At 36.8% G+C, this 9,572-nt stretch overlaps 1 long non-coding RNA gene across 1 annotated transcript in view; it reads left to right on the top strand.

Moving 5' to 3' along the window:
* The window catches only part of LOC118599980, an 80,110-nt gene extending 74,272 nt beyond the window's left edge, over positions 1 to 5,838 (top strand). The window contains exons 2-3 of the long non-coding RNA XR_004949537.1: positions 4,837 to 4,948; positions 5,377 to 5,838. This is a non-coding gene — a long non-coding RNA (uncharacterized LOC118599980). The remainder of the gene's footprint in view (positions 1 to 4,836; positions 4,949 to 5,376) is intronic.
* Positions 5,839 to 9,572: the final 3,734 nt, after the last annotated feature.

Here is a 9,572-nt window from a genome sequence, read left to right as displayed (position 1 = left end):
AATTAGCCAAAACAGCTAGCATGTAACTGAAATATTAGCTAAACTCAAAAACTGCCTAAAACAATCTTGGTAAATACCAAAATGCAAAACTTTAAAACCATAACTTTTTAACATAATTATGAATGATAAAAAGGGAGCATTATTATTCCAGAATAAATCAATTTAAACCTTAAATAACTTTCAATATTCTCCATAAAAATATATTTCGCCAAATTTATGCAGGTTAAAAATGAACACAAGATAACATCAGGCCATTAATAACAATAAAATAAAATCAGTTTAGCTTCTATTTTAGCAAAAGTTTTTGACTTATTTCGTTTACTGAGGAATTTAGGCTATTTTGGAGTTTAGCTAATATTTTTAGCAACATGCTAACGTTTTTGGCTAATTTGTTATCTACTGAGGTTTTTATGGGCTACATTAGAGTTTAGCTTCTATTTTAGCAACATGCTAACGTTTTTAACTAATTTGATTTACTGAGGAATTTTATGCTATTTTGTAGTTTAGCTAGTATTTAAGCAACAAAGTAGCTTTTGGCTAATTTGAAGTTTACCTAATATTTTTAGCAACCTGCTAACGTTTTTGGCTAATTTGTTATCTACTGAGGTTTTTTTGGGCTAATTTAGAGTTTAACTCATATTTAAGCAACACACTAGATATCTTCACAAAATTGGCATGTATTAGGGATTTTTTTAGCAATTCTACTACAAATTTTTCAAAAATTTAGGCCAACTTCAGCGCTCTTTCATATTTCTTTAAGAAAATTTCCAGTCTTTTAGCTTATTTAACTTTTGCTAATAGCTTTTGTGTTTTCAGCAAATCCCTTCTGCAATTAAAGTAAATTGCATCACCATTTTAAGCGAAAAACTTAAGCATCTTCAGTGACTACTTTCAGGAAAAAGCATTCACACTCGCATTACGGTTTTGGTTCATTTCTGAGAACAGACTATTTTCAAAACCATTGACAAAAAAATCAAATTCTTGGAAACTCAGAAAGACAGATTAGGACATAATCCAGGGCCCCCAAACGGAAGGAGACCCTTCTGGAAGGCATACAAAGCTCAGGACAATGACTGTTTTGAAGTTGGTAAATATATATAATTTACCAACCTGGCAGCCCGCTCAGAAACCCCCTTTTTGGGGAGGGGTTCCACACATTCTGCTTGTTGCTGGAAATGAAGGGCCAGTCAGCACAGTGTAGAAACAACAATGCAACTACTGGTTTCTATCGGAAACTCCCTCGGGGGGTTGGGTGTGAGGGGGGCTTCTACCGTCTTACTTGCAGGTGTAGCAAACTCAAATATTTTGCAGCGAAACTGCAGAGCCGGCTCACCTCTCTGGGGGTCAGAAAAGCAAGCCGAGCCGTGGGAGAATCTGTTAATAAAACATTCATGCCGACAGGTGAAGCGTAGCATTTCCTTTAATGTCATCTCTAACAACAGGCAGTCACTGAGCCGCCCATAAACATCTCCCATAATTGTGACGGTGGGCATAAATGCAAATGTTAACAGCGCGTATAAATCTCTTTAAATGCGCCTGTTTACATTTTTTTAAAAACAACAAATCTACGGCCTTCGTGGGCTGTCAGATGACATTATAAATTTGTGAAGATGAAGTTTTATGGCGTGTTTTTGTGATTGTTTTCCCTGGTGATAACATGTTTTTAGCTTTAAAGCTGAAACTGCTCTTGGGGAGAGTTTAAAACCCTCTGATGTGCTTCCTAAAACAAGTCCGCTGCTTTTATCGTCTATTTTTTATTTGGTTTGTTTACTTTCCTTTAAGCTATTTGCCTTTCCTCCAGTATTTTAACTGTACAGCGTTGTCCAATTTAATAATGCCTCTGCTTTGATTGGGAAGCTGAGGCGAAGTGGGAAATAGTTGCGTCAACTGAAGACTTTGGGTCACATCAATCGCTCTGTCTGCAGGTTTTGACTCCGGATGAAACTCATCTTTTAAAGATCATCACACAGTTTGTTGGATTCACATTTCATATCAATTAATAACAGCGTTTTGGAGAATTTTAAGTAAGCCAAACATTTATTTTAGAGTGGATTTTATATTTCTAGTTGCCTTGGCAACAGGCATCATATACCCTGATAATACAGAATGTGTTTTCCACCCCTAGACGAGGTTTACGGTTTTTCATTTAGCTGTATCTCTATCCTCTTCATCTACACTCTTCGGAGCGGCGCTCCGTACACATATGCACGTTGTGCTCATCAAATCAACCCACATCTCCATGGAAACTGGAGTCAAATAAGGAGACTGCCTTAATCACAGTTAAAGTAGCACAAACTCTGCTTCATTCTGGCCAAAGACAGTCATTTTCCCAAAAATGGTTTTTAAGGATCTGCCTTTCATTTAATTACCTCAAAGCATACATGAAGACGTCTGGGAGCGCTCTTCTGTGTGTTATATTTGGGGTTAATATAAACGTAACAGTCAAAGTCTGTATTTCTAATAGAGCTAGGAGCTCCAAACTATGATAAAACATACGGAGAATAAAATGGAGCAGTAATATGCAGACCACATCAATAACCTGAAACAGTCTGGACTTCAGATCCACATGACTCTGAATGGATTCTACAGCTCCCTGCTCTTTTCATTTTGCAAGTTTGCAGAAAAACAACCCCACCTTCTCGCCGGATCTTTGGATCTAATGAGAGCACAGCAGCTCTTCCCAATTTCAGACTTGTTTTCTGTTTTCACACCAGTCAGAGAGTCTGTAGTCATTGATTTTTTTTTTTACACCAAGAGAGTGTAACACAAATAATGCAACACCTACAATAAGGTCATGAGTATTCCCACCGATTCTTTTGAATATCTAACATGCTTCATTCCTCTGTGTTTCTGCCAGACAGCTTTAAATTTACTTTACGGGTAATTTTTGTCAAGTAATTCATGTCAAGTGTCATTTCAATGCTGTTGTGCCTGACAAGAACGGGACACAATTAGCCTTCCAGCTATTAGAAACACGCATGAATACTTCCTGGAAGTTCAGCTCCAAACTCATCTTTGAATGTAATTTCTCGTTTGCAGCTGATCTCCTCTTTAATTCTATTCATATTGAAGTGCATCTTAAGAGAATGTGGCAATTGTGATTTAGTGCTTCTTCCTGGTACGCTCAGGAAAAAAACAAGCCGTGATTGATGTGCCTGTTTCAAGTTCTCTCCAGCCATCGCTGAAAGACTACACAGGCTCTATCAGCGTTACCATCCCCGTCCCCCGAGGCAGCGCTGTGATGTGGCTGAAGTGAAGAATTATCATTGTAGAAAAAGATGGGCGCTTGCCTTTACTACCTGGATTTCATTATGTGTTTTCATGCAGGTAGGATTTATTAGTATTTCAAGAGAGGACGACGGGCAAAAGAAAAGGGACTTTATTTCTTTTTCTCACATCAACTGAATTCTGACACCCTTCCTAGAAATGGAAAATGAGATTTCTGTGAAATCACCACCAATGTGACACCTTTAGAACTGTCCAGAAGGTTTATTGAAATGTAACACGTACGAGATAGGCAGCTGGGGAAAATATCCCACAACCTTAAATTTACAGACCGACTGCGTCGACCTGCGTTTAATCAGCCATTTTCAATGAAACGTCTACTTAAAGGGTCACCAAACAGGGCAGTTGGAGGCTGACTCCATTTTAAGGCTCAGATTTCAAAAATATCAAAAAAGGGGGCGGGGCTTGTGGAGCCAGACTGAGCAGCAGAGGTGTGGCTTGGATATGATTGACAGGTTAGCTTTATGTAGAAGGCGCAGTTCTTGCACTATTTACACTATTTACAGCTTCGTTTTTAGAGATAATAAAAATGTAAATATACCACGACATCGATCATTTTCCAAGCTTTAATTTGACTTATGTTTTGTGAAAATCGATAAAAATTGTGCAAGCTAGCCCAATTTTTGTGGTTGCTGCCTGCATGTTTTACATAGAAACAGCAGCGTTCTGTTGACGTGACTCATTGCATAGCAATGGCCCCCATACACGCACTTCTCTTTCTATAGCAGCAAATAGGCAAGGGCTAACCCAGTATTATATATTAATGCTCAAGACGCTGCTTTTGCAATTCTCAACAGAGGGCTGCCGGCGCAGCAGAGGGTTTGCAGCGTCTGAGAGCGGTAAAATGCCGCTAGCATCATAGCTAATGAAGGCTAACGTATTAAACTAACAATCCTGAGTGAAACGTTCATTGTAAATCCATCACCAGGACGGAGTTTGCTGGATTTGATGCCAACTGCACTCAACCTCTGTTCCCGAACTTTCAAGTCCACTCGAAAGTTGTGCAACCAGTAGATTTTTGACAACTGGAGGAAATACACCTGTGAGCCACGCGACTGTCACAGAATCAAAGATGGGCGGGGCTTTTATACTGGAGCTGCAGAGCACGATGACGTCAAAGTTCTGGGACACAGCAGTTGACCAATCACAAAATTCAACTGCAATACCTCCTTTCAATCTGTAGGGGGCAGCACACATGCGGTTATAGACTATATTTTCTTGAATTAAACAAATTTATTTTAATTTGTAAAAATTTTGGCAACGACCAATAAACGGCACTTTTAAAGCCCCATTTTTAAAGCTTAACAGCCAAAAACAGTTTATTTAGAGTTTGGTTACACTTTAAACACGCGTAGACATGAATTTTGGGCTTCAACGTCCAGTATCCTTATGATCGGAAATTGCGTTCCGACAAATCAGGCGTTTCTTGATCGCTCACTGAAAGTTCAACCGGTTGAACTTTTTCTCTCCTAAACATTGCGGCGCTGTGACCAATTGGAGACTCTGATTCGGTAGTGACATGTCTTGTCTTATATTTGCTGCTTTCCACAGTCCAGATGTGTTGGTGAGACTTCACATGGGTGGACATCAAGGAACACATTCCTGCTTGTTTTCCAACAGACCCTGCTCTGGAATGTTCCAAGTGGATGGACACCTGATACAGGTAATCAGCTGTAAGCCTATCTCACATGGATATCTGACACCCCAACCTTAAACTGGGCCTACCGTGGTTTCAGAACACTCGTTTTTTAACTATTTATTGTAACATTCATGTTTAGACTTAAACATTTATTACATGTATGTGAACCATTTTGATTTATTGTGTAAACACATCTTGCAAAAGTGTTAAGCAGGTGTGGAAAACTAGCTGCAAACATGCTTTCAAGAATATAAAGAATGATTGTTTATTCTTAGCAAACAAAAGAAAAATCCAACATAAATCATCTGGTGTGTCTACCTATAGAATTCAAACCAGCATCAATTCTTCTTAGTACATTTGCTTTCACAAAGTCAAGGATTTTGCAAGATTACGGTCAGCTGTTGGATCAATTATACCAAACAGGTGCTAATGATCATCAATGTCACGTGTAGGTTGAAACCCAGTTGTGACCTGAAACAGAAACAGATGTGTTGGGGGGTTTAAATCGGGCGAAGAACCGCCAAACTCTGCTACCGCAAGGTGAAACAGTGGACGACAGCTTCATGTTATGGAATGATTGAGCACAACGACAAGACGCGAGGCAGTTGTACTGCATCAGCAAGGTCTGTGCAGACAAAGATTTCAACAAAGACACTCTAGATGTTGAAGTTTCTGAAGGAGCACAAAGAAACTGGCAAAGTTGAGGATTTAAGGCAACCAATGAAATAGTGCAGAAGTTGAAAGATTAACTTATTATCCTTCAAATTCAAATGATGGTCAGCAGTGGCAAAAATCAGTGGGACCCGTCTACTGTCTGGAGAAGTATGTCCAGAAGAGTCTTCATGGAGAAGGTGGAGCCAAAAAGCCAAACTTGTGACATGGAAACATGAAAATATAAAAACCTGGGTCAGAAAGATGAAAGGTCTGGATTGAAGAGTCAAAATGTAAAATATTTGGCACCAGCAGAAGCCATTTTGTTCAATACTATCAGAAATATTTATTCTGGAGCTGGACAACAGCTATCTTCAGAATAAAAAAGAACAAGAAGTACTGAAAGTGAAAAGATCTGTGAGTAGTTGTGTATAGAAGACTTAGACGTGAAGAATTGATGCTGTTTTGAAGGCAAATGGTGGCCGCATGATTATTGATTTGATGTAGATTTCTCTTTTATTCATTCTTCATTTTATTGATTTATGTAAATATATAAATAAAACATCAATTTTTTGTAGGAACTCTTTGTTTGCAGAATTTTTCACACCTGCCTGAAACCCTTACCAAGTATAGATCTCATTTAGATGAAGATTTAAATGTAAATTTAGATTTATGTTCAACGTTTATCTTAACATGAGCTTTTGCACATGAATATAGTGTTTATGTTGATAATTATTGAGTATTTAGGATTAACTTGTCTGACTTAAATGTGATAAAAATACAGCAAATGTGAGAAAAGTTAGTTAAAATCGAGAAAAAAATACAACTTATTAATTTAAAAAAAAATGTTCTTCCTAGTAGTGTTATAATTATGATTATGAAGTTTTAAACCAAACTCCCACAACCTATATGTCTCTTTCATGTTAATTTGAAGCCTTTTTCCCCAAACAAACGTATTTAAGGTTTATTAATTCAAACAGAGCCCGCCTGAGACAGTTTGATTGACACTTAATTAAATGGAGAAATACTCATAAATGCAAAAAAATGAAATGATCTCTTATTACATTTGTCCTCAGAAAAATGCCACACATACATGTTAAAAACTCAAAAAACGTGATTTACATCTGAGGGGGACATTTATTGTTGTAAAATAACCCAGTATTGATAGACTTGTATGGCATTTTATTCAGGCAAAGCGATGGACACCTCAGGGGTCCTAGTTCGTCCATGTTGGAAAACGGGAGAACGTGTTTATTTGAAGCTACCTTTTTGAGTCAGTGGAGTGTGTTTGTGACGAAGTAAGTTCAAACTTTCATCCTTCAGATCTTTATGTTTAATGTGTATTTTATTGAGTTATGTGACTATAAGTACAAGTTATTTTGTAGAGAAAACGAGACGATATTTCTGTAACAAATACCACTTTTTGCTGACATACACTAACCATGTTGTGGATGAAGAGGTCTCAGCAAAATCCATACAATTTCCCCATTATTTACATTATTTTTTATGCTAAAATCAAGGTTAAGCTTGATGAAATGTATTACAATGTTACCCTAAGACAGCTTTTAAAACATAAAATATAAGCAAATGATTGAAAAAATATTAAGCCAAACTGTAAGAATATTTGTAGTTTTGTTGATTAAACTATTTCATGTCCAGAAACAAAAAGCAACATTAAATTATTATTAACATATTTTTAAAAGCTACACTTTAAAAGTCTGAGAATTGTGTTATTCTAACCCTGAAAAGTCAATTATTACAAAGTGGATGTGAAAATTAAGTTTATTTTCTCTTTAATTGATCTTATTGTTTATATATATATCAACCTATACATTCTTCAACATGTGCTGTAGGAACGTGTGTTGGCAAGAGTCTGGCAATACGATACGTATCATGATAAATCCCAAGACTATATCAGATCAATTTTTCACATTTTTTTTTCGTTTTAAGCCAAAGCTCCGTTCATGACCAGCTGGATTGCTTCACTTGTTCTTATCTGACCCAACAACAAAGCACAGCAATCCGTGTTTTTGGCAGCAATGTGGCGCAGAGTTTCAGTTCTGAATCAATCCCAAGAAAAAATAAGTCCCAAAAAACTAATTACTACTTGTCTCACAACAGCAAAAACTCAGAGGCTGACTGAACATTGAACACAAGCTGGTTCTCGTAATACCTTGTTGTGAGTTTGGTTTGGTATAGAGTTGCTCAAAGAGGCTCAGTGTTCTGTGCTGCCAACTAGTGGTCGGAGGTTTAGGTGGAAAATTAAAGTGAGACGCTGAAGGACGCACATAGTTAATTAATTAAATATAATCTTCTCAGCATTGCATTGTAAGTATTGCCAAATGAAATATCACGATATATCGCCAAATCGATTTTTTCCTAAATCCGTAATGTTTTTATGCTTTTCTTTAACCTTTTTGTTGATCTTCTGCACTATTTTTATGTTGCAGACACATTTCGCCTACCGTTTTTAGTCTGTCTAAATCCCTAAAAGAGAAAATGATCAGTGTTTATTTAATATTGACGGCTAGCATTGCAGCTATATTGACACTTAACATATCGACTGTACGTATTTACAACCGTGCTGACCACTAAAAGAATGCACCCATTAGAAAAACATTTTAAAAAATAATCTATTGTCCCCCTTTGTGCTGCATTTTTGACGATTTAACTCGAGTCACATCTCAGAACTGCCCCAGGAGACTCAACGTATTCCATATTCCTAAATATAATCCACTCCCAGGGGCTTTCCAGGACCTAAAAGGCATTCGGAGGATTTAAGGAATTTTTTTGGAGCTATTTTTATCTGCCATAAAACACATGCAAATTTAGTCGACTGACAGAACTCAGACAACAGTCAACTGGCTCTTCCTCCGCAAAACACCCTCAACGTTTTGTTTTTTTTTCTCTACATGTTGGATCCGTTTATTCAATCATACTTGTTTCAAAATATTTTAAAATGTGTTGCTCTTTTACAAACCTGCTTTCGCACACTCATCCTTCAAGCTCAAAAAAGAAACAGTCAAGAGAAAAAGAAATGAGGCTGTAGGTTTTATGAATCTATAAAGAGCCATTATACATCAATCACATGTCATAAAGAGCAGTATATGTGGAATGCTGCACATTCTGTCTTTCTGCAGCTGCCAGCGTGCCATTCTCCCACTAATACCTGTAAAGCATAATTACCAGAATGTACTCAAAGATGGAAATTATGCGAGCCTCAGGGCACCCAGAACAACCTTATTACTTTACATGTTTTATATATTTCATACCCACAGTGTCAAGATAATTATAAGAGCCGCATTAAACATTAAGACACTGTATTTGTGCTGTTTGCGTCATTTCTATGAAGAATTTCGCTCAATACAAAATCAGTCGGATAAAAAGTGTTGGTAAAATAAATGTATTGTTTTTTTTGCTCTTCGTCTACTTTGAAATTCAATGTGTTGTCTTCCTCGCTGATTCTTCTTTCTAATTGTGTGAATGCTTAGTAAACATTCACACAATTCTTTGGCAGTTAAAAACTTAATCAAACTTTCAGTGATTTCAGCAGTCTTGGTATTAAAATGTTCAACTCGTTCAGGACATTACTGCTAGTATTTTTGGTATTTATAAACTTTATAGTTTTTGAAATGTTGAGCAAAAATTGCCCCATAGGAAATGAATGAGAATATGTTAGCAACATGCTAACGTTTTTGGCTTATTTGTTTTCTACTGAGGTTTTTTAGGCTAATTCAGAGTTTAGCTTCTTTTTTAGCAACATGCTAATGCTTTTGACTAATTCAGTATTCTGAAGAATTTCAGGATATTTTGGAATTTAGCTAATATTTAAGCAACAAGCTAGCTTTTTTGGCAAATTTTCACACATACTGAGGTTTTTATGCTAATTTGGAGTTTAGCTAATATTTCAGCTGCATGCTAACGTTTTTGGCTAATTTATTATTTACAGGGGTTTTTTTATAGGCTAATTCAGAAATTAGGTTCTTTATTAGCATTA

This window comes from Oryzias melastigma, linkage group LG17, assembly GCF_002922805.2.
Source record: "Oryzias melastigma strain HK-1 linkage group LG17, ASM292280v2, whole genome shotgun sequence".
Lineage (NCBI taxonomy): Eukaryota > Metazoa > Chordata > Actinopteri > Beloniformes > Adrianichthyidae > Oryzias > Oryzias melastigma.
This window is presented reverse-complemented; position numbering and strand designations above follow the sequence as displayed.